The sequence below is a fragment of the Dermacentor andersoni genome, chromosome 5 (genome assembly GCF_023375885.2).
Source record: "Dermacentor andersoni chromosome 5, qqDerAnde1_hic_scaffold, whole genome shotgun sequence".
NCBI classification, from domain to species: domain Eukaryota; kingdom Metazoa; phylum Arthropoda; class Arachnida; order Ixodida; family Ixodidae; genus Dermacentor; species Dermacentor andersoni.
In genome coordinates this window covers 157,278,157-157,302,036 of record NC_092818.1, presented here as the reverse complement: position 1 = coordinate 157,302,036, position 23,880 = coordinate 157,278,157, and the positions used below count along the sequence as shown (strand labels likewise).

General features: G+C 47.1%; 1 protein-coding gene across 2 annotated transcripts in view; it reads left to right on the top strand.

The window, feature by feature from the left end:
• The window catches only part of LOC126531446 (thrombospondin type-1 domain-containing protein 7B-like), an 834,929-nt gene that overhangs the window by 303,050 nt on the left and 507,999 nt on the right, over positions 1-23,880 (top strand). For both annotated transcript variants that reach the window (XM_072288436.1, XM_055071177.2), the window contains one exon: positions 11,862-11,944. The gene's annotated coding sequence lies outside the window, so the exon portion shown is untranslated. The remainder of the gene's footprint in view (positions 1-11,861; positions 11,945-23,880) is intronic.

The following is a 23,880-nucleotide window of genomic DNA, read 5'->3' as shown; positions in this document are numbered from 1 at the left end:
CTCAAACAGAATTCTCATACGAACATAAGCAATGTCGCAATCGTGCCACGTCGCTGTTCACGCAGACAGGGGCCACCGATATCCCGGAAGTTCGTCAAACCATCTACAAAAGGCCCGACGCGCATCTCGGACAGAACGCATGTACACCATCTACTAATCCAAAAAGCAAGTGCTCGAACTTGGCAACAGAAGGGATGAGCATATGTGAACAGCAGTCACAGAAGCTCCGACCATATATCATCTCAGCTATCGGTGAGAAACAGCGACATATGATATGCTTCCTCACGTACCACTCTCACTCAACTTGAAGGCGAAATATACCTGTTAACTATGCATATAGTAGTGAGCCTGACATATTTCGCGAAACGCATCAAGAAAAGCAAGCATGTGTGCTTCATCGCCGTGCTTGTGTCTTAAAGAATAAAATAGGAAAACCAAAGCTGCAGAATCATACGGCTCATGAAAAGCTCACATGGTGGCACACAAAGCACCGATGCATCAGACGTGATCACTGAGTGTACAATATTTGCCGTCTGCATATGAGCACAAGATGCATGAGCATCTTGTGGGACTGCATTAAATATCCAGAAGACACTAAATCAAGAACACTCCCACCGCGGCTCGAGGCAGCCGCAAAGAGCTACGACCGAGACGATCAGCTCTGGGCCGTCCAGCAGGTCCTCGAGGCGCTCGAAAGGCACGGACCCAGCGAGCCGGCAACGGCGAGCGGAGACCCGCGCCGAGTAACGGCAACTTCGAGGATGACGTAGGCCCTCGTCGGGGCGCGCGAGCGCCCAACTGCAGGCATAAATAAAGTTTCTCCAATCCAATCCAATGCCGTCTGCACAGCACAAAGTGCGCAGAAGCGCATGACTTCTTTCGTAACATGGCGGCGTACACCGTGGGCATCTTTTTTTAGACAGCCGTCGTCGGCTAGCTGCTTCCGCTTGTCCGTGCGAAGATCTGAGCGCTCTGACAGTCCGCGAGCAGTCCGGAACTTCCGGTCTGTGAAAAAACGAACGCGCTTCTGACAACTATCGGACTGGTGGGTGGAGTTTACGAAGCTGTCCGAGCAAAATCGGATGCGGCACAGCAGTTCCGAGCAGTCCGGGGCATTCAGGGACTCATAATCGATGAGGCTCACTGAGACAAAAGAAGCGGTTGCTATTTGATGCTACAATTAGCGTTTCCAGCCTATCAAACAGTCTTTACCTCTTCGCTATACCTTACCTTATCAATCGCATTGCGCCGTTATCAAACCATAAAAAAATTGCAACCAGTGTCGAGCCAGCTGCCAAGTTCCAGCGGTTGTTTTATGTGCTTGTCCTGTATACTCACTTCTAGTCCTTGTCGATCTTGCGGAGTATGTATATATTTCTCAGTTATTTCACGTGTTCTCCGCCTTTGGGGCTTGCCACTCGCTGCTACTATGGCTTCAGTGGAGCAAAGTGCCATGCGCTTACTCAAACTCTAGCTTAAGTTATCGAGCGAAAGCACCTGCTTTAGGAGGCGAGAAAAGCACGTGCGTAGATGGGAGGGAAGTCTCTGCAGCACTATCCAAACAGACATACGCGCATATCAACTCAGGCTCGACTCCCAGCGGCTGCCGGGAAACGGAAGGAACGGGAAAGTGGTGCATTAAGGAAGAAGCCGAGGTTCAGACCACTCGCGAGTCAGCGGCACGCCCACGCTCATTGTTCACGCTTTAGTCGCACAGCGACACGAGAATCCTTTCAGCTCAAGCGCCGGTCAAATGGCCGGCTCGGCCGCTTTCTCTTGCCACCCACTTCGCTTCGTTCCCTCTTCCACGCTTCTGCGTTCTTTCATTTCTTTCTCTCTCTATATATATTTTTTAACAGCACGCTGTTCGCCCCGACGGCACGCGTTGTAGACACGAGTGGAAGTTAAAGCAGCCTAATTAGTAAATGTGTGCCTTGGAGAGACGTTGAAAGCATACGTCTGCCTTGCGACGAGGACGAAGTGGCTACTTTTCTCCTTTCTGTCTATATTTCCAGCAGTGTCGCCTCCTGAGGTGTCGGCGCAGTGCTTTACTTTAATAAAAAAAATACGGCTTAGCCTCTGCTCCACTCATTGGTTCTACAGCTTATCTTCGCCGCATGGAGTCAAGGACCGGCAGAGCTACCACACTAATCCTTTCTTTGAAACGTGCAGCTATTTCAGGCCTCTTCATGACAAAGCTGTACACTGAATTTGATGCTAATTTCTAGGCGTTTTGTGAACCAGGCTTCACGGAAAGCGCAGCCAGCATCGTTGAATTCTTTCGTCGGAAAAACCCGCACTCTTGCACGGATCACAGACAGACAGATAGACAGGTAGATAGATACACAGATGGATAGATAGATTAAATTATGGGCTCTTACGTGCCACAACCACTATCTAATTATAACGTACGCCGTATTGAATGAGTCCGAAAATTTCGACCACCTGGGGTTCTTTAACGTGCAGCTAAATCTAAGTACACGGGTGTTTTCGCATTTCGCCCCCATCGAAATGCGGCCGCCGTGGCCGGGATTCCATCCCGCGACATCGTGCTCAGCAGCCCAAAAACATAGCCACTGAACAACCATGGCGGGTAAAGATAGATGTGTGTGCGTGTGTGTGTGTGTGTGTGCGTGTGCGTGTGTGTGTGTGTGTGTGTGTGTGTGTGTGTGTGTGCGTGCGTGCGTGCGTGCGTGCGCGTGTGTGTGTGTGTGTGTGCGTGCGTGCGTGCGTGTGTGTGTGTGCGTGTGTGTGTGTGTGTGTGTGTGTGTGTGTGTGTGTGTGTGTGTGTGTGTGTGTGCGTGTGTGTGTGTGCGTGTGTGCGTGTGTGTGTGCGTGTGTGCGTGTGCGTGTGCGTGTGTGTGTGTGTGTGCGTGTGTGTGCGTGTCTGTGTGTGTGTGTGTGTGTGTGTGCGCGTGTGTGCGTGTGCGTGCGTGTGTGTGTATTTGGCGGGAATAAACCGCGACGGCGCTTATTAGTAGCACCATCTATTTTTTCTAACAGAAGAAAAGTTTTTTGTCGTTTGAGCACACAGCTAAACGTAAGCGCTATAAATTTCCGTACATCAGATTTTCAACACCAGATTCGGGTAATGTGTGCTCAGAAAAGTGATCAAAGTATGAAACTTGCTGGTAAGTACAAAGAAGTCGTAATGAAAGGTTCATATTGTCGTAACGTCTTAACAATATCAATGTTGCATTTCTGTATGTTTTCAGAGTATCACACATTGCGGATGGTACCATCATCATTAATCAAAAACTCAGGACGCCTTTTTGCGACAGCCTGTGCGTGAATGTCCATTTTCTTGTCTTACTGTGACAAAATATATTTAAAAAATTAAAGTGATGTGTCGGCGACATGAAAATGTAACGACAATATAGGTAGCGTTTTCAAGCACACTGCTAAAGGTGCCAACACCAACTTACACACTCTCCTTACGACAAGGCAAGGCCATGAAAATGATGGAGCTTGCAGTATATTTTTTTCCAAGAAAGAAAGCTTTCAGTTCATACGTTTCAATTCGGAGAAAATACACGCTCAGGCAGCCACCAGTGCACCGAGATTGTTGTCGTGCGGCTACCGCACATTTGAGGTCGAAGGCGCAACAAAAAGTTTGCTTCGCACTCCGGGTGCATGTTCGCCATATATCCAGAGTCCCTGACCACCATCTCGCTCGACTGCCTGAGAAAAGACCCAGGGCAGCGTTCTCCATATCAATTGCGGCTAACCGGCACTCTTTGTCTTTGAAGCACTCACCCGCAACAAGAACGCCATCCCCTATGTGGTGCTTGAAGAAGCCTCCTGTGTACCTTGCTGTTCCAGGAATAGTGAAGAAAGCTAGCCTGACCACCGCGGCTCTCAAGCAGATCACATTGGAACTTCTGCATTGTTCATACGCTAACCGAATTCATGTTTACACGGATGGTTCCGTTTCGGAATATTCTATGGGCGCCGTTGTTCTACCATCTCAATCGGTCGTCATCAAGTTTAAGACATCACACGTAACGACAGCTACAGGCTCTGAACTGGCCGCTCTTCGCGCTGCTGCCGAATACATTGAAAAAGAACCGCCCAACAAATGGGCAATATTTTGTGACTCGAAAGCAGCCCTCCAGAGCTTGAGAAGTTTACGACGTGGCAATTATGAACAGCTGGTGTCACAAATCAACGAAACCTGCCATTGCGCTTCTGAAAGAGGACATATCATATTTCAATGGCTGCCGGGACATTGTGGCATCGTTGGTAATCACCTCGCCGATGACGCTGCCCGACGTGCCCAGGCTGGCTCACCGACACTCCTTATACCTTTATCCAGAGTCGACGCTGCAAGAGAGCTTCGCAGTCTCGCTCGTACAATCACGTTAGGTTGCTGGCATACGCCTCAGAACTCTAAGTGTCGTTTACACAGCCTCGACCCATCACTGAAACTTACATTACCAGCGAACCTTCCACGACGTGACGCAACACTGCTGTGTCGGCTGTGGGTAGGAGTAGCATTCACCAACTCCTACAGCTATCGTATTGGAATGGCGGATTCACCAATGTGCGCTAAGTGCAAGTGTGAAGAGACCATCAGTCACCTTCTGTGCCACTGTTCTCGCTTCGATAATCAACGCGAGACTCTCCAGTGTGCCTTAAATAGACTGGATGACAGGCCATTTACGGAAGCGAAGATCTTGGCAGCCTGGCCTCACAGTTCATTGGCCCAGAAAGCAGTTCGAGCGCTTTTTCGCTACTTGAGGGCAACAGACTTGAGTGCCCGACTATAGACATCCTACATCTAAGTTCTCTCTCTCCCTCTTTCACTCACCATTCCCCTCCCCACGTGTAGGGTAGCAAACTGGACTCAGTCTGGTTAACCTCCCTGCCTTTCCGTCTTCCCTTCTCTCTCTCTCTTGCTTCCTCCAACTTCTCTTACGTTACCGTGGAGAAAGGAAGCGTTACAAGAAGCTTTATGGCGTATAAGAGGACAATTTCTCACGCCTAAAAACTGACACTGTGGCAGAAAGAGCAGCGCGTATGCTCGGTGAAAAATTGCCGGCTTTCGGAAGGCAGGGGAACAACTGCGTGCCTGGCTTCGAGTAGTTTTTAAAGCATGCATTTTGCTTTATGTACCTGAATAGGGGACAACAAAAATGACAAGGTTGATTTAGTTGTAAAAATTTCAAGGCATCCTGGGCGCCTTCTTGTTTGCCGATGCAACGGCAAGATGTGGGCGTATAGACGAGACAGGACGCGATAGCTGAGCTGAGAGAAAAACAAGTGTGGTCGCAATTAAAGTTTTCAACATAAAGAGGGCCTTGGCCTCGTACTTCATATAGAAATAGACGAGGATGACCACATTTCTGATGCGTAGTAGCATAAGCTGCTGTGTTATGATAATACCAACGATGTTTCTAATGACAACATGCTTATGCTATTCATCACGTATGATTTCGTTCGATCTACCCAGACTAAATTGACGTAACTGACGGCATTGTGCCAGCACATTGACTATTCCGAAGCAGCTTATTGTCCTCCATTGCCACATTTCTACGCGCACGGTTTCAACAACGCCGAATGTCTTGACACAAAGGACACCGATTGCTATGCCGGGGAAATTTCGATCACATAAGCGCATGTAGGGTGCATGCCGCACATAACATGACGAGAACACCAACGTTCTGTTCGTGCGTTTGCTAGTTGCGTGAAAGTTAGTTCCAATAAGGTGTTGTTGGATCTCTCTGGACGAAGGTTCATCCGTAGCGCTGCCACCAGTTGTTGGAGTTGAGGAGGACTTTGAGAAGAAAACTGGAGGTTTATTTACATTATTTACAGTGATAGTACAAAAAAATTAACAGTCATAAAGTCATTACGGGCCGGCAGCAATTCGGACGCTGCGTCCCGCGGCAAGAAGCTCGAAAAAGATAAATGAAGGAATGCTCTACTGCTGCTCCCGGTCTCGGGATTTTAAGACCTTCGGTGTCTCGAAGTCACGTCACGTTCGGCCAATCGGCGAGCCCGCTCAAGTGACGCCATTTTCGGCCAATCGGCGAGCCCACTCAGGTGTCGTCATTTTCGGCCAATGGTAGGCGCCCGTGCGATTGTGTCACACCCGGCTCACAGGGTCGCTCCTTCGTCCCCAATTGTCCGAGGGCTTACTTCTCTCTGCGGTATTGCCTTCCCGGTCTGCAACTGCCTTCACAAAGGCGGAGGGGGGGATTACTTCCAGGGCTTCACGGTGCATTACAGCCGTCTTGCCTCGGGACCCACGTTACCTGGAACCGTGCCAGGCTCCCGCTACACTTTCGGGAAGAGTCAAGCAGTGAATAGCTCCACCTGCGGCGCACGAGGTGGGGGACGCCAATTCGTTTGCACGTGCCGCGCCTCGGGAACGGGGTAGATGTGCTGCTGCGCTCCTTAATTAGCTGTGACGCGATTCGATGTGGTCTGGTGAACTCGAAGTAGGCTCATGAAAAGGTCCCGTATCTAACAGTGTATGTGTTAAGAAGTGAGTGAGAGATCGCGATAAAGAGATACGAAATGAGCTGAAGTACCTGTCTTCAGACTCTTCTGCACACTTCCACACTTTTACAGAACTCTGTGTCCCTCAGTGTCCTTTTACTTTCTTCTGTTGGCAGAACTCTGCTAATATTCGTGCTATTTCACTGTCACCAGTGTATACTGCCTTTTTTATGCTTTTAGTTTTCCTTGCCCCTCGAAAAGGAGTAGCCGGCGGCAATAATGGTGCCCTCTCTTTTATTTAATATTTACAATGGCAATAACAAGAACAACAACAACGGCAAAAACAAGTAAATGGAGGAACGTTGAAACCTGCTAGGAGATCGCGGTTATGAAATTCCACTAATTTTCTACTAGTATAAGGATATAGCAGCAATCTTCCGATGATATCTACAACACATTAGAGGCTGTTTTGAAAGGCTAAATTTTACTGTCAGTGAGAATTAGTCTAGTGCGTCCGCCCGCTTTTCCTGTTAGGCTGTTCTCATCTTGTAAACATCGTGGCAATGGTGCCGTCGTCGTAGCGTAGTCGTTATGATGTCCTAGCGTTACCTTTTCATCCTCAGCTTCACCCTCACTACAGCAGCGGAGATAAGCAGAACTTCATTCGCTACTATCATGGCCGATTAGTTTATTTATTTATTTATTTATTTATTTATTTATTTATTTATTTATTTATTTATTTGATGAAACAGCAAACGCTTCAGACGCGAAGCTTTGCAGTCTGGATGCGCTGTTATTCTTTGATAACGACTCAATGGCAACCTTGAAACCAAGGTAGATCGGAGTGTAGCACCAGCTTCTGGGAAGCGAGTTCCTGACCCGCACAATCTTGACGAAAAGAGCGCACAGATGAGTAGCAGTCTGTGCAGGTGGAGGGTCGACGGCTTTCGCCTGGTTTACGTGGCTGGCAGGACGCTGAACTGACAAACTCCTCGCTGGTGTTGAACTCACGTGTGCCCCAGCGCCAATGTGCAGTATGGAACCGGGCGCACTAATCACTGAAGTGCCGCGCAATGTCGTTGCTTCGTAATTTGTTCATTTTTTTGCGCTATGTAACACCTGATAGTGGAATCTGTACATGTAGTACATTTCGGAAACCCTGGAGCCAATGCTGTAACGGAGGGAGACTACGATGCGCTTACGGAAAATAATAAGATGTTCTTGAAAAGGTGACCGCGTTCGTCGCGAGAGCCTGCTCCTCCTGCAGTAAATGAGCTAATGTATGGAGGAATCGCTGAAGCCAGCTGGTTTATTTCGCATGCACTTTCCACCCATCTTTGTTTAGACGCGTGCACTTCAGGAACTTCAGCAACGCAGATACATTGCAGCCTTCAGCGCGGAGCTCCCTGTGCCTAGCACTTCTGCAGCGAAGCTGTGTATGGCTAGGATCTGGAAAAATATGTGTCCTAGATGTTGACAAAATGCGCCGAAGCGATCAGTCGTCCAACTGTTTCCGCGTGATGTTTATGAATCGCGGCGTTCGCTCTGAATGTATTGTTTCTTCGGGCAGGCAAGTGGAGAGGGTGAGAGAAGAAAGATTGGGCGTGGGGGGAGAACTTTTGATTGTTATTTCGCTCGCTTGTTCGTCGCGGGAAGGGCTGGGAAAGGGTGCGTGCACTTGGGCAAGCGCCCTTTCCCAGCCCTTCCAGCGATGACGGCAAGTGGATTGTATCCTTCCTGTTGGAACGGCTTAGAATTGAGCGCTACACGGACGTCATGTGCCGACCACGTGTCACCGGTCATATATATATTTAACTGTTGGCAAGAACGCGTCTGGAATAGCAGTACAACAAATCGCCGTGTCCGACAACGACCACAAAGCTATGGTCACTGCGGTAACGAATGAGACAAAATAAAGACCATAACAACCACGAAGTTACATGTGTCTTTATTCAATCAGTACAACAATATCCATATAAATGAATATAGTTATCAATATAGTCATCCCAATACGGCTTCGCTGGTTATCTTTCCTCACAGAGTAGGAGGGCACAAATTTTTTTGTTCAAGACAAAAGCACCTAGCACTTTTTTTTTGTTCTGACAAGGGATGATTTATCTCCATCCCTGTAACTCCTGCCCCCTGTGCAGAGTAGCCAACCAGAACTATCTCTCGTTAATGTTCCTCCTTTTTTTCTACTCATTCTCTCTCTGTCTCTCTCTCTGTCTCTTAGATTCGTCTTTCGATTAGTTTTGCTAAGCGCTACCTCATCAACTTATTTAGCGATAGTCGTTCCTCGCAGCAGGTTCTTTGTACGGGGATCTTCCCTGCAAGCATTCTGTGATTGTTCATTGAGCTTATCCACGACTTTATGAAATATAATTTTATGGCATGTAAATGACGTAGTTTAGTGCGCCGTTCAATATCAGTCATCTTGTCGGGGGTTCATATGCACATCTTTCTCTTCTATACGCAAACCTTGTTCTTTCCTGAGGCAGTCGAACGTCATGCTCGTTTTCCAGCTACGGAGACACCCTGGAGAATCATTCGATATAATGAAAAGACGTTTCTTTTTCTTCTCTTTTCTACGAATACGGAGTAAGTGTAGGGAATAGAGACTGAAAAATGCAGCATAATTGAATGTATAGCAATCAGGGGCAATCAGGAGCACTTGCGTCTTGAGGCGTGAATGTGCTTTTTAGGAGGACGTTACTGATTTTAGTTCCTGTAGAAAGACTTCATTTCTTCCTGCACCGAATAATAATTCATCATTTCCTTCGTCAAAACAGAAGCTAATCAACGTAATTAGTATGACATAATCTGTACAAACGTCTTCGCTTTAATGACGTTCGCACATCGAATGCGTTTTCCGCGCTAGAGCGACTGGAGCAAGACAGCGGTGCGATAATGAAGCTCTAGGTTCTTTCTTAAACCGTCAGACACAGCAACGCATAAAACACATATCATATTTTATACGTGTGCCTCTCTTCGGAGCTGAAAGCTTAAATTTGAGAAACTTGTAGATTTGCTTCGTTCTACGGCAATGGTGGGTATAAGCGCTTCCTGTAGCAATGACTGTTGCTATTTATGTTGTACACTTTGACACAGCACGCGTGCGCGCACGCGCACAACTCTACAAATGATTGCAAAAGCCGAATTCTTCATCAAGCGCCCCGTTGATGCCTCGAAGCATGCATACGACTTAAAAAGAAAAGTGATTATAGTTCACTTCTAATACTCAAAGCATCATTGCTCTTACGTAAGGCACGCGAGGCCAAATAATGCTATATACGTTTAAGTTTTTTTTTCCATGGGAATCAAAATAGTTGCATTTATTATTTGGACGTTGACGAATCTATTGCATGATTTTTTTATTGCATTCAAAGAAATTTTGTTACAATTTAGCACTTTTGTTGCCAGTGCAGCGAGTAAGCTTCTTATGCTTTTGGAAGGATGGTGAATCTATAGCGATCAGGTCTGTTGCACGCCATTTTCTGGCTGCTTTGGAGAAAGCACGCAGAATCGGATTTTCAATTTTTATTCTATTGACTATTTTCATCTTTATCAACTCCCTTCAGCTTAATGTTTTCTTGTGTTTCTCATAGCCATAAGTTTTGACGAAGCCCAGAACTCGATCGCCTGCATATTCACCAACAAAGTTTCTGTTCACTCTCTGCATAGACAGACATCATTAGGGGCTTTGATGCGAGCAAGAGGCTTGTCTAATGCTTGTGTTCCTTTTTCTCGTCTCTCTGGAGGGCTGCTGCGGACGACCGAATCGCAAATAATTTGTATCTGCAAAGGGCGCGAAAGTTAAATATGACGGGAAAGCTTGGCGGACAGCGTACGGAAAGTTCAGTTTGGTGTAGATAGTTTCGTGGTGCGTGTCGCTAAATTGCGTACCTTTCTCTATGCCCCGGACATGAGATTTACGAATGATCCGGGGTTTCGCCTGACATGTGCGTAGTAAGCCAAAGTCGCATTCACTCTAGATGCTTAATGCCGGGAGGCAGATCAAAAGGAATAGCGAACTGATACAGCTAACAGTTTTTGCTCCGAAACTAAAGCACACTAATAAGATAATCTGATTAAAAGGTAATGCCAGGATAAAGGAGAACCGAACACATTACACGCGCGGAGATTTACCGTCAAAAGCTGCCGCGGGGGCTGTATTCCAGAGAACCTTCTTTGACATTTCCTTATGTCTATACAAGATTAGCCCTGAGAGTGCTAGGCAGCGTCGCTCACGGTCATGGCGGTAGATTTACAACACTATTTTAATCGTAGGCGTCACGTAGCACGTTAACCTGGGAGGAGGCAACTGGCCCAATAGGCACCCCTAAGCTACCTCGTGGCAGCAGACCTGCCAAATGAACGCCCTCGTAATGCAGGGAGCGGAAAGAACCAGGGGAATGTGGGTTCAGTTGCAGAGCTTCGGAGAGTTGTTTCGTCCCCTTTCATTTCCTTTTCTACGATAATTCCTATATACCATTTGGAAATAAGCTGCTTTACCCTAGGCGTCATCTAGTTACATTGTCTCTGTTTCATATCGTTATAAATACAAGGATAACTATGCAAGCATATAAGGCGATACATATTTCGCAGACTGCTGCACGTTGTGTATGATTTGCGAATTACATTTTCAATATATAAGCTAAATCTATTGCATCCAAAATAGTATAGTTTTCATGTGGTTGGTTAGAAATGCACTGTCACTGTCTCGTGGATGCAAACTATTTGGCTTGTTATGAGTGACACTTAGATCACACGTTGAGAGAGAGAGAGAGAGAGAGAGACAGAGAGATGGGATATAAGGAAGGCGGGGATGTTAACCAATCAAGAGTCCTGTTGGCTACCCTACGCTAGGGGAAGAGAGAGAAGGGAGAGAGAGAGAGGGGGTACGTGAACGGACAGTACTTGAGTCAACAATGCTCGTACGAACCTCAGAAAGCCCAAAAGTGCCTTCACCGCCTTCTGAGCCGATGATCGGTGGGGACGGTGTTCTAGTACTGTCTTTTAACTCGGAGGACGATCATCTAGTTTCCTCAATGCGTTGGACAAAGATTGTCTTTGTGCTTCAAATTGAGGAGAGTTGCAGAATAAGCGGTCAATGTTCTCCTCGCATCCGCAAACATCGCATGCAGGACTACCAGGCGTTCCAATTAGTGCTACCTTTATTAAAACGTATTTTAATTTTCAACATACGCTCGAAATTTTGAGCGTTTCTTGCATTTACTCGATAATATGCACTGTGCCTGGACATCGCTGCAAGCGTTTGGGAAAAGGCAAGCTCCGATTTCAATGCCTTCCCAAGAGCCCATGCAACCATGTCACTCTATTTAGCTCATACCGCTTTTCTGTGGGTATAAGCGTCACTTAAAGAATGTTGTCTTCTCTCTTTCGTGCATAAAACACAGGCCTGGGATAGCAGTACCACAGCAACCGACGTGTGACGCTTCTCCCCAGTGACGACGACCGTAAACGGGGAGATGCCGTGACGGTAACGCGCAAGTTGAATCACACGTTTGCCTGAGCTATATTTTATGTGCGCTTCTTATGCTGAATACAGATGTCATCATTATGCACTGAGCAAAAAGTGGTTATATCATTGTCGGTGACATAAAGTGCAGGCAGGTGAGCCCTGATGGTGCTTCTATGAAATAGTCTTGAATACGAATAGCAGTTGCGCCAGTGCAGCAGAACGCACACGCAAAAATTATTTAAGTCACGTAGAAGGAAGCAATACGGTACAGCAGCAAGCAGTATGGCTATACCTATTGTAAATAAGCACGGTACCTTGCAGCACTGACCTGCCTGTTTAAATTATATTCTCTTAAGAAGATGGCGCCGGCACAAATACGAAAGAGAATGTGATATTCTGGGCCCAACTGGCGGTGGCAAGCTTTCTGGCGACACTGTGGTTATCCGTTGTCAGGATTGGGGGCTCAATCCCATCGCTCGTAACCCGTTGTCAAGATTGGAGTCCGGCATGAATTCGAAGGTAGCTGGCCCATGCCGTCGTCCAACTTGTCCACGCTGAGGACGTTGATGAAGGGAAGGACTGCTTGTCATCGAGAACGAGGAATAAGGGTTTATTTACAGTATTTACATGCAGTTCATCAGTCTAGCATGACTGCGAGAGAAAGTACGTCAGTCTAACACGACTGCTTGAGAGAGTGTCTCAGTCTAACATGACTGCTTAAGAAAGTGTCTCGAGCATCCGCACAACAGCCGTTTATAAACACTCGGTCCTTCCCCGATTCCAAGGTGGCGGAAACGTTCGTCCAGTCATCGTAAACACGCCGCCTCTCCGCGGGACGGTTCACACAAACACACACACACACACACACGCACACGCACACGCTCACGCACACACAGGTTCTCGGTCCCAATCCGACATCACATGAATTTCGTAGAATTCGGAGCTTCGCGCAGTGCGCCCGGGTAGCCTTTGTCTTGCGTCTTGGTTGGCGCGTGGGAAGGGGTGTCCGACGACGTTCCCGCGGCAACTCCCCCACTCATAGCAGATCAGGTCCGCGTTGGGGAGTTCGGTAACAATAGTTAGCCCGCCGAACTCATTCAGTCACAACGGCGACGAGGCTAGAGCGTCACGGTTTCAGCAGAAAGCCTGCTTCGTCAAACGCATCCTAGCTGAAGCGACGGAGAGTGGAGGACGCGCGTATTGTTCCCGACACAAAGTCGACTTAGTCACGCCGTGGCTAGAGGTTGGCGGCGGCGCTCCAGGAAAAGATGATGCCCGCGGTCGCAACTGTTTGGCAAAACTTGCACTGCAGCTGGCCGTTCTTAACACCGTGTATTTGAACCGTGACAACAAATTCTGTCCGTTCAAATGGTGGGGTGTAAAAAATATGGTTGTAGTAGTGATTGCGAGAACGTCTTTTATCGAAGGGGCTGACATGAAAGGCTGTGTTAAGCGTTGTGAGAAATGAATCATCTACTACAAAGCAACAAGAACAAACCCACCTCGCCATAAATTAAGGGATACGCAACCATATTTACGAGCGTTTTCTGTTCTCGATATTGACAAATACCATTTGGCGGCATGGCGAGGTAGCCGTACAAGCACATGGCCCGTCATTGTATTTGTGTCGTTGCGTCGTACTTTTGTCTGTTTTTATTCATGTTCAAGGCATCAAGTGCTCATGCATGAGCTTACCTCTGGCGCCAAGGAGCAGCTGAGCTCAAGGTCATCACCGAGTCATCTGAATGCTCTGTTTGCTCGTGCGCAAGAAAAAAAGAGAAAGAGAGAAAGAAAAAAAAGGTTGGACGATGCTTACCGCCCGGCGGTGTGTTTTCACCCATGAATGTTTTATACAGAGTTCCCGACGCGAGGCCGCCTCGTGTTATGGCGGGCCGCTCGGCAACCCTGAATATTTAACCAGAGGCAACATAAGGCGGCGGCATCGGCATTCTGTCCCATGCACTACATCGCTCCTCCCACGTCACGTCTGGTGACGTAATTTTACTTCTATTGTAAGCTTTCTCTATAACACTTTGTGAGGCTTCGCTACACGCAGCAGCCGCTTCTGTCCATAGACAACACAATGAAAGGTAGCTGAAGCCAGTGACTCCAAGAGCTCGCGTATTGGCGAAAAGCATCCTCATTTAGTCGGAATAATCCTTGAACTTAATCAGCCGGATTTAGTAAAGCAATCACCAACGGAGTCAACCGACAGTAAAGCGAGAGAAAGAGTATGATAATTTTGAAGGTTTCAATTATTGATGGCACTTACTACACATAATATTTTTTTCATAGCCCCGATTAGTTGAAAGGAATACAGTCTAACTAAATATCATACTATCATGGGTGCGCAAATGTGTTTGTTTTTCCGAATTAGTGTCCCCGACATTGGCGAGTGTAGCGTGACTGGCTGTTCTTTCTTCAATATTAAGGTAGAGTTAGTCACATGTGGCATCTACGGAAGGTTCAGAGGATTAGATAGCACCGCTTAGGTCCACGTACACAAACGTGGAACGTTCTGTGTTTAATCGCGGTATTCAATCACGAAGATGCAAACAAATAAATGGCTGCAAGACCCTGTTGCACAAGAGGCTGCTGTACGTATACACGATTGTGGTCTCGGTTCAGTTTCCTGTAACCAATATTGTGAGCCCACACCTTCCACAAACAGACGTCATCACATAGGAGACGCAACGAACCGACATTCACACGTTAAAGGAGGTAAAATAACAAAAAAGAAGCATTTTATGCTTATATTTAATTCCGGTTGCGGCTACACAGAAAGGTTTTATATTTCTCATGTTCTGTCATGCGAAATACAGTCACGGTTTTGGTGCGAGAAACTTTCTCATTTATCAGCTTGCTTCAACAAAGGCGGAAAATCTGTAAACGGTAGTATTATGCACTCATTATACGGTCATTTACTTAAGTAAGGCTTCCGTAGCGGGTTTGTTTCTTATTCTTCTTCTCTCGCGTTTATTCTGGTCGCTTGAATTATTTCCAATTTTTACTGTGCGCTCTTGCTTACTTTGGCTATATCACGCCAGGAAAACCCTGGTCCATAATGTGTACGATCTCCAGCAAGGTATGTATAGCGAGCACAAAAAAAAAAAAGTCGTATCCACACTGACCCTTGCATTTTCGTTCAACGTAATTTAGGTAGTTGTACGTCTGCTGTTGAATGTTTACACAGCTTTCATTTCGCTACAGGCGAGTAGTGAGGGCTTTTGACAGCATTCGCTGGTCTGCGCAATGTTTGCAAATGATGGCTCGCCTTCTGAAATATAGCGAATGAAAGAGGTTGAAAGATAAACATTACCAGAGCGTTCGTGACTATGCGGACTGAACGATTTAAGAGAGGCGCGTTGGAAGATAATTATGCATGAATTATAAACAAGCCCGGGAACACGTGTCAACAATGACCGGGAAGAAGAGCTGCTTCAGAAAGCAAACATCTACATGTTTTTTCTTTATTTTTTTATCAGAAGCGAATAAGCGTCTTATAGCAGGAGAGCTTCCAATCAATCATGAAGCGTGTTATTCCTCAAAAGTAGCCAGAATAATAAAAAAAAGAAACCCATGATGTGAACATTGTGGGGTACTGTAGCGTCAGTCTGCAGTATCTGCTTTTTATGCCCAGAGGGTAAAACTGAGCGAAGAAAAAAAAGAAAGCTGCCAGATTTGATGTATGCTTGTGTGTGTGTGTGCGTGCGTGCGTGTGTGTGTGTGTGTGTGTGTGTTGTTCTAATTAAGGTCTTTTGAGGTAATATTACTCTGATGTGATTGTCTAAAAAAATTGACAGATTGCTAAACTAATTGTGGGTATCCTAAAAGACCCAACGCAGACATTATCTCTATATACGGCATGACATAATAGCGCTTCTAAGTGCACTCGTGCAACTTGTACATCTGCGGATAAAGGGATAATCTTTACAAATTTTCTGCCAAATATTATCAGCTATTTGTTCGATGAAAGCATGCACGGATAGAAAATGAATCGCTCGGAGAGATAGGCGGTACCATGCAAGCGCTGTCTAGTGAACCAGCTGAATTGACGCTGTAGCCAGCAGCACCTCTGCAACACCATATATATCAAACAGAGAACTGGTATCGCGAAGACACCTTCTCGACCACCAATGTTGTAATGCGAATAGAAAAAAAAAAGTCGCCGTTTCGCCCGCAAGACGAAGCATCGGTTGCAATAGCAAATTAGTGCACAGTTATACGAACCGGGATAGTAGATTTATGGGCATATAAACTTGGAAACATTCGCTTACTAACTGAAGTAACAAGCATATGGTGTCCGTGCGCTCGAGCACACATGAGCGCATCACACTCGATGAGTGCGGACACTCGCTGTCGGAACGCTGGTGCGAGCACGCGCGACAGCAGCAGCGAGCGAAGTGACCTTCGTGCGTTCTATCTTTTCAACGCAAGAGCGGAGAGAACAGCGGGCACACAAAGGTACGAGCCGTCTGCAGATCACTTTCATATACGGCGTGCGCCACTGCGTGCGGCCATGCAAACTACACACTTCTTTGTGTCGTCGACGCCACCGCCCCCCCCCTCCCCTCCCGCGCTGCCTCCCCGCTTGCCTTCATATATGGCGCGCGAGATTGAGCCACGATTGTCAGTTCCCCTTGCGCCCGGTCGAAACGCGCAGTTGCTGCCGGCGCACAACGCCGCCCCCTCCGTCCCAACCGTACCCCTACGGCCTTCCGCGCGACGGAAGACGGCGCGTTAGCTCTCCGCTTTGTTAGTTCCATGCGCCAAATTGAGCCGTGATCGAAGGCTTCCCTCGCGTGCTTTTTCAATCGCACATACAGCATACAACGTGCGGCGACGGTGTTATCAATCTTGGGACCTTATGCGGAACATCGCGGCGACCGTGACGGCAAAAAAAAAAAAGCGCTTGGAGTGTCCATATAATTGCTAGAGCAGTAAAATGCAGAATAATAAACAATTTCGCCCAAGTGTACTTTTCTCCGCTTGGTTGTTTTGGTCTTCTGCTGTCGTTCCTAAACATGACGTCTTATCAAACTTTATAGCTTCCTTCTCGTTGGAAAGTTAGTTGGCTCTCAGCGCTCTTCGCGTCTTTTGATTCACTGCAGAGTTACAGACGCTTGGCGCGTGTAACAAGAGAACAAGGCGCCGAAGAGCTCGCCTAAGCGGACTCGCCCACCCGCGAACACAACATCCCACTCGACGCAGGAAGCGCTTAATGAAAGGCCCGCGGGGCTGCAAACAGCCACGTTTGACCCGCCGAGCTTATGCTCGCACGCGAGGCACTCCGGCGAGCAAGCACTACAAGCTGCGTAGAGTTACGCAGTCGGCTGTATGCCAGAGGAGCAGCAGGCGGTGCTGTCAGGCGGGACTTGTGCCTCTGGCGACTCCGCGGAGGCAGTAATTAAGGCTGCTGTTATGCGCGCTCCCTGCGGAGTCAGCATCGCAGTGAATTTGTGGGCTCCCTGTTGTTAGAAATGCGCGTAACGACGATAGCGGAACTTTTTTTTTTTGTGGATGCCTATGTTGCAACGGATATAACGCATGCGAACTGACAGTGCTTTGGTTGCCGATGACGGATTAGGTACGCAAGATTTGTGGCCTGCGTCAAAGAAAAAAGAAGTGACCGGCTCTACGATGGTATTCGGGCATTTTTCGTATGCGCTATACGTATCCTGCCTTGTTTACGTAGGCTGTTTTCGAGGCACTTAGAAATTGCATGCGAACTACAGTTACGCGGTGTGGTGTTGTCACGACGCGGCAATTAAGCTTGAAAATCTTATAAGAAGGCAATATTTAGGTTTCGGCGAAGCTTTCGGAGAGGCTCATAATCTCGTGCACACCACGTGCACTTCGCTTCTAATCACTGAGTAAAAATGCAAGTATTAGGGCGTGCGGAACCAGGAATGGAGCTTGGAACTCCTTTACATTGGCAACGGCGACCTACGGCCAAGTATAGGAGCATATACTTCTACTTGTTGAACGCGTGGCGAACGTTAGAAAGGGAAGGAGTTCGTAGCAATAAGGGGGAAATGTGAAGATTTACAGGGAATAAAAGTGACCTTAGCAAAGTGTCCAGCTCTTGCCATGACAAAATAGGCAGGAAGCCGACGGGACTATCAGCGACGAACAGGAGATAGCGATGAATAAGTGTCACATTACATTAATAAATGCGGCGGCAGTGACGACGGTGACAGAGACGTAGTGGGCTTCAAAGAGTAGTGAGCTGGCGCTGAGGTACTTATGCCACATTGATGCTGGAAGCTGGTTGCAAGCCATCTCAAAGCACCTGTTTGACTTGAAGCCCCGATTCTTCTCTAAACCTGCAACAGCTTGGAATTTGCTGGTTTGGTACAGCACAGTCTTCCAATATTAATGAACTGCACTGAACTGAACTGGCCCCTTTCCGTGTTCTCCAGGCGGCAAGTATAATTTGGAAGACAAGAAACGGCAGAATAAGGCAGTACTTCGAAAATATGTCGCTTTTTTTATGCGTGGTCAAAAGTGAGTTATAATATTTCAGCTCTATTCAATCAGAAAACACACAACGCTTTCACCATGTTAGCCTTTGCGCACGGCGCCGCGTGAGCGCCCAATGCGATGGTACAGATCGAACTAAGACCGTAATAGTGCCACGTTTGCTCTTGTTGATGAACGGCCAACAGCGCTAGACGTAGTAGCTTCAAATGCTGTAGCACCACTTGCTTGATACTTTAAGTACAGATAGTTGTTGGTACCATATATGTGTGCGCGGTGCGTAGGTGCAGGTATGGTTTAATGATGAATTAGCCTGTTTCCTTCAAGATAGCCGAATGGATTCTTGAGGTCTACGTGATGTAGCTAGAACTATTCTATAACATCCGTTTCACTTACTCGGCCCGCTAACATTTAGTTCTTGGGTCATATCGTACAAGAAGCAGGGGTATCACACAAACTGTTTCGCCATCATGGTGAGCTGAAGTGGCTTTCCAGAAAAATTACGCGCCGCCACCACCTTGTCCTTCTGTGTTAGCTAGTTGCCGAAACACATAAGTGTATGACTGTATTGATAGCGGTACCGTGGAAGCACGAGTGGCTGACGCCAGGCCATGCTTGAGAATGTTCCCGCACATTAGAAGTCCTTCTGAGTAGAGCAGACTTGGCCCTACCTGAAGGGCGGAAGGAAAACAGCCTGAAAACAGGCATGCACGTGTACTTCGCGTCTTTGTTAACGTGCACAAATGGGGGCGAAGAGCGGCACATTAAGAAACTCAGGGTCGCGTCCTTCACCACAAGGTGGCGTGCGCTGTCATTGTTTGCGTTTTTAGAGCCAGCAGTCGACATAAGAATCCTTTCAGCTCAAAAAACGACGGGAAGGACGGCGCGTTCTTCAACGCACTCTCAGCGAATCTCGTCCATCTTATATTTTTCTATCTTTTTTTTGTAATTGTTTTCTTTATGTAGCTTCGTATTCACCTGAGAAGCTGTCTGGGGATCCAAGAACAACCCTTCGCCTAATTAGGAAATGTACTTTCCTGCGGGACGTTGCTGTCAGTTGCTTGTGCCGAACTCTACTCCTCATAGTTTATCCTCGTTCTGTCGCTTGCACGGTCTTCGGATGAAGCAGTTCGTTCCTGCGGTAAATTTTCATTTTATGGCGCTATATCCTCGGTTTTGGGATATAGGCCCTTTCTTAAAAGTTCTGGGCCATGCTTTTGAGGCCATACACGCGCGTGACGCATCGCAACGATGGAAATGTTCGTTATCATTCTGTATCATTGTAGTTGTTCCGAGCCTGAGGTTTCTTGTATTTACTCCTTCCGTGAGAGGGATTCATTTTAGGGAGTTACGTCTTTGGAAGAAGTTTATTCAGACAAAAATAATATATTGGGCGGTGATCAAAGGATGACAACATAAGCTGATATGATCAGTGTTCTAGTAATAATGCACATTTTGTCAACGGGCTGAACATTCAAAACATATAAAGAAGAAAACCGCATCACAACGGCGCATTCTGTAGTTTCTGTAATTAAGCACAATTTTGTTTCAACTATTCTAGAACAAACTCTGCTGTATAATCCCGACGATTCCGCTTCGGTTAGCAGACAGCTGGCGAGCAGAATTTAGTCATGTGAAAATGTTAATAAAGTTGAGGCATGAAATGTTGTTCTTACAACCAACCGCCGCATATATGAGTCGTATTGAAGCCACGAGTTTAGCTGCTGTTTCTGTAACTTATCGCTTCTGTTTCCTTTTACCTCGGAAATGAACTTCTCTCCAGGTAGTAATGACATGGGCCGATATATGTTTTTTTTTTACTCTCTTAATGGCGACAAAGCTAAATTAGGTTTAATACAGGCATACGAGACTATTCGAACTTTTCTATATTCATGCACGTGCCCTCAGAGGATTTTCGGGCAACAGAACTCCGGCATAATCAGAAAACGTGACGAGCAACATTCCCTGCATATATTGTTTTAAAGGCTTTATATTGTTACACTGTTTCGCACTGCCAAGAAAAGGTGAGTAATAATGAAATATAGAGGCACAGTCACGGCACTAGGTCTTCACGTTACCGAGCAGTTAAGGGTTAACGACCGAAGCCGGAAATTCAAAATGTACACGTAAACGCAAAGGTGCACCGCTCAAGAAGGTCACCGCAGAATTTTTTTTCTTTTTTTGCGTTATTCACCTTCAATTTCACTTTAACTTCGCCGTTTCTTCTATCGTCCGCCAGTTTACGCGATTCCACTGCTTGCGAAAGGTTCCTGCAGCATACGACGCGCAGAGACGGTATTATTGCCATTGTACTTTATATTGAACATCACGGCGATGCCGACGGCGACGGCAGAAATCCGCCTAGGGTGTCCATATAGTTCCTATTGCAATATTACAGTATATAATTGCTTTAAACAACCTCGTTCTCTCGGGTGGCGACAATCGGAAGTCATTGTCACAAGGGCATCTCTTTTTGGGTATCTCAGGTGTCTAGTGTTTCTGCTGATACTCCCTGTCTTTCCTCCCCATTTCTCTCTCTCTTTCTCCTTCTATTGATCTTTATCGTTTGCTTGATTTCCTGTAACCAAATTTTTTATTCGCCTGCATTTTTTTCTGACTGCATTTCTTTTACAGTAAAAAAAATGAAAACAAGAATTTACTCGGGAAGAAGTCCTTGAGAAACGAACTCGCTTCTGCGATCTACTTATTAATTTACACGGTCCCCGCTTAAGAATGCCGTGCTGTCTTGTGTTCAAAGTTTCAAACTCAATGCCGTTGCAGCCAAGCTGTGCTGCTGCCTTGATGAATACTGAATAAGGCACCTGACGAGAGGGCGCGTTAGCTACTCGAGCTCACAAGGCCGCCTTGATGAGCTCCTCGGACATTTACGTGCTCGCACAAATTCGCTTACAACCGCGAAGCAGCGCATAATTCAAGTGACCTCGATGATTTTAATTTCTTTATTTTCTCTGCTACTGAGCGTATAAGCGTGTTTCTCATTCTGCAGTAAAAAAGAACGTTTTCCCGATGCGTGCAAACGGATAAAGAGGGCTTAGAAGAACGGTAAGTGGCACCTGTGCAAAGTAAACTGACAGGTAGTGCACAGCGACTAAAAAAAAAAACAAAAAAAAAAACACGAACATTTCACTAGTCCGGGGCCGGCATAATCTAGCGGTTCTTTTCGCTAAATCCTATTTCTTTTTTACAATCCACCGCTGGCAAGCGGCCAATCCTGCTGATAGCGGAGGTGGGTCGCCGCTCATCCCGCAGACCAAGTACCAAAACGAAAAGGCTTGGAATAGAATCGTTACACTATGCCTTCTCTGTACTACGTTTCGACTTCAGGCGGCTGTGGCAGCCGATGAGCAGCCTCTGTTTGCAGTGGTGGCAGTGGTGGCATAGGGTTTCTCACTACATCACCTAGAGAAAAGAGAGAGAGAGAGAGAGAAGGGAAGACAGAAAGGCAGGGAGGTTAACTAGACTGAGTCCAGTTTGCTACCCTACACGTGGGGAGGGGAATGGGGAGTGAAAGAGGGAGAGAGAGAACTTAGGTATAGGATGTCTACAGTCTGGCACTCAAGTCTGTTTCCCTCAGGTAGCGAAAAAGCGCTCGAACTGCTTTCTGGGCCAATGAACTATGAGGCCAGGCCCCCAAGATCTTCGCTTCCGTAAATGGCCTGTCATCCAGTCTATTTAAGGCACACTGGAGAGTCTCGCGTTGATTATCGAAGCGAGAACAGTGGCACAGAAGGTGACTGATGGTCTCTTCACACTTGCACTTCGCGCACATTGGTGAATCCGCCATTCCACTTCGATAGCTGTAGGAGTTGGTGAATGCTACTCCTACCCACAGCCGACACAGCAGTGTTGCGTCACGTCGTGGAAGGTTCGCTGGTAATGTAAGTTTCAGTGATGGGTCGAGGCTGTGTAAACGACACTTAGAGTTCTGAGGTGTATGCCAGCAACCTAACGTGATTGTACGAGCGAGACTGCGAAGCTCTCTTGCAGCGTCGACTCTGGATAAAGGTATAAGGAGTGTCGGTGAGCCAGCCTGGGCACGTCGGGCAGCGTCATCGGCGAGGTGATTACCAACGATGCCACAATGTCCCGGCAGCCACTGAAATATGATATTATGTCCTCTTTCAGAAGCGCAATGGCAGGTTTCGTGGATTTGTGACACCAGCTGTTCATAATTGCCACGTCGTAAACTTCTCAAGCTCTGGAGGGCTGCTTTCGAGTCACAAAATATTGCCCATTTGTTGGGCGGTTCTTTTTCAATGTATTCGACAGCAGCGCGAAGAGCGGCCAGTTCAGAGCCTGTAGATGTCGTTACGTGTGATGTCATAAACTTGATGACGACCGATTGAGATGGTAGAACAACGGCGCCCGTAGAATTTTCCGAGACGGAACCATCCGTGTAAACATGAATTCGGTTAGAGTATGAACAATGCAGAAGTTCCAATGTGATCTGCTTGAGAGCCGCGGTGGTCAGGCTAGCTTTCTTCACTATTCCTGGAACAGCAAGGTACACAGGAGGCTTCTTCAAGCACCACATAGGGGATGGCGTTCTTGTTGCGGGTGAGTGCCTCAAAGACAAAGAGTGCCGGTTAGCCGCAATTGATCTGGAGAACGCTGCCCTGGGTCTTTTCTCAGGCAATCGAGCGAGATGGTGGTCAGGGACTCGGGATATATGGCGAACATGCACCCGGAGCGCGTCGATATCTATATAGGTCCTTATTGGGTGGTCTCTCGCGGTGGCAATTGTTGCCACGGTTGAAGCATTTCGAGGTAGCCCCAGACATGTTCGAAGGGCTTGGCCTTGAATGCTCTGTAGGACATGGATGTTAGTTTTGTTAGCGTTGGACAGCACTGGTGTGCTGTATCGCAAGTATCCTAGGAAGAGCGTCCTGTATAGTTGAAGCATAGATGCCACGGATGTGCCCCACGTTTTACCGGCGAGAAACCTTAGTATATTCGAGATAGAAGTAAGCCTCTTCTTCAAATATGTGATGTGGGGGCTCCATGAAAGGTCTCTGTCTATAATAACGCCTAGGAATCGGTGAGTTTTTGCGTAGGAAATTGGTTGGTGGTCAATAGAAATGGGGTACCAGGTCATGGGCTTGTGGGTAAAGGCGACTAAGGCGCACTTCTCGGTCGAAATGCTGAGGCCTTGCGCACGCAGGTACGATGATGTTAGGGTCACTGCTTTTTGGAGCCGTGCACGCACCTGGAGACGTGTAACTGCCGAGGCCCATATGCATATGTCGTCAGCATATATGGAAAGGTTTACTGTATGTGGTAGAACGTCGGCAAGGCCAAGGATTGCAAGGTTGAACAAAGTGGGGCTAAGAACCCCACCCTGAGGGACGCCACGGTAAGTGTAATGGTCAGCAGTTCGGCCATCTGCACTGTGCACAAAGAAGGATCTTTTGAATAGATAGCTTCGAATCCACCGAAACATGCGTCCACCTATT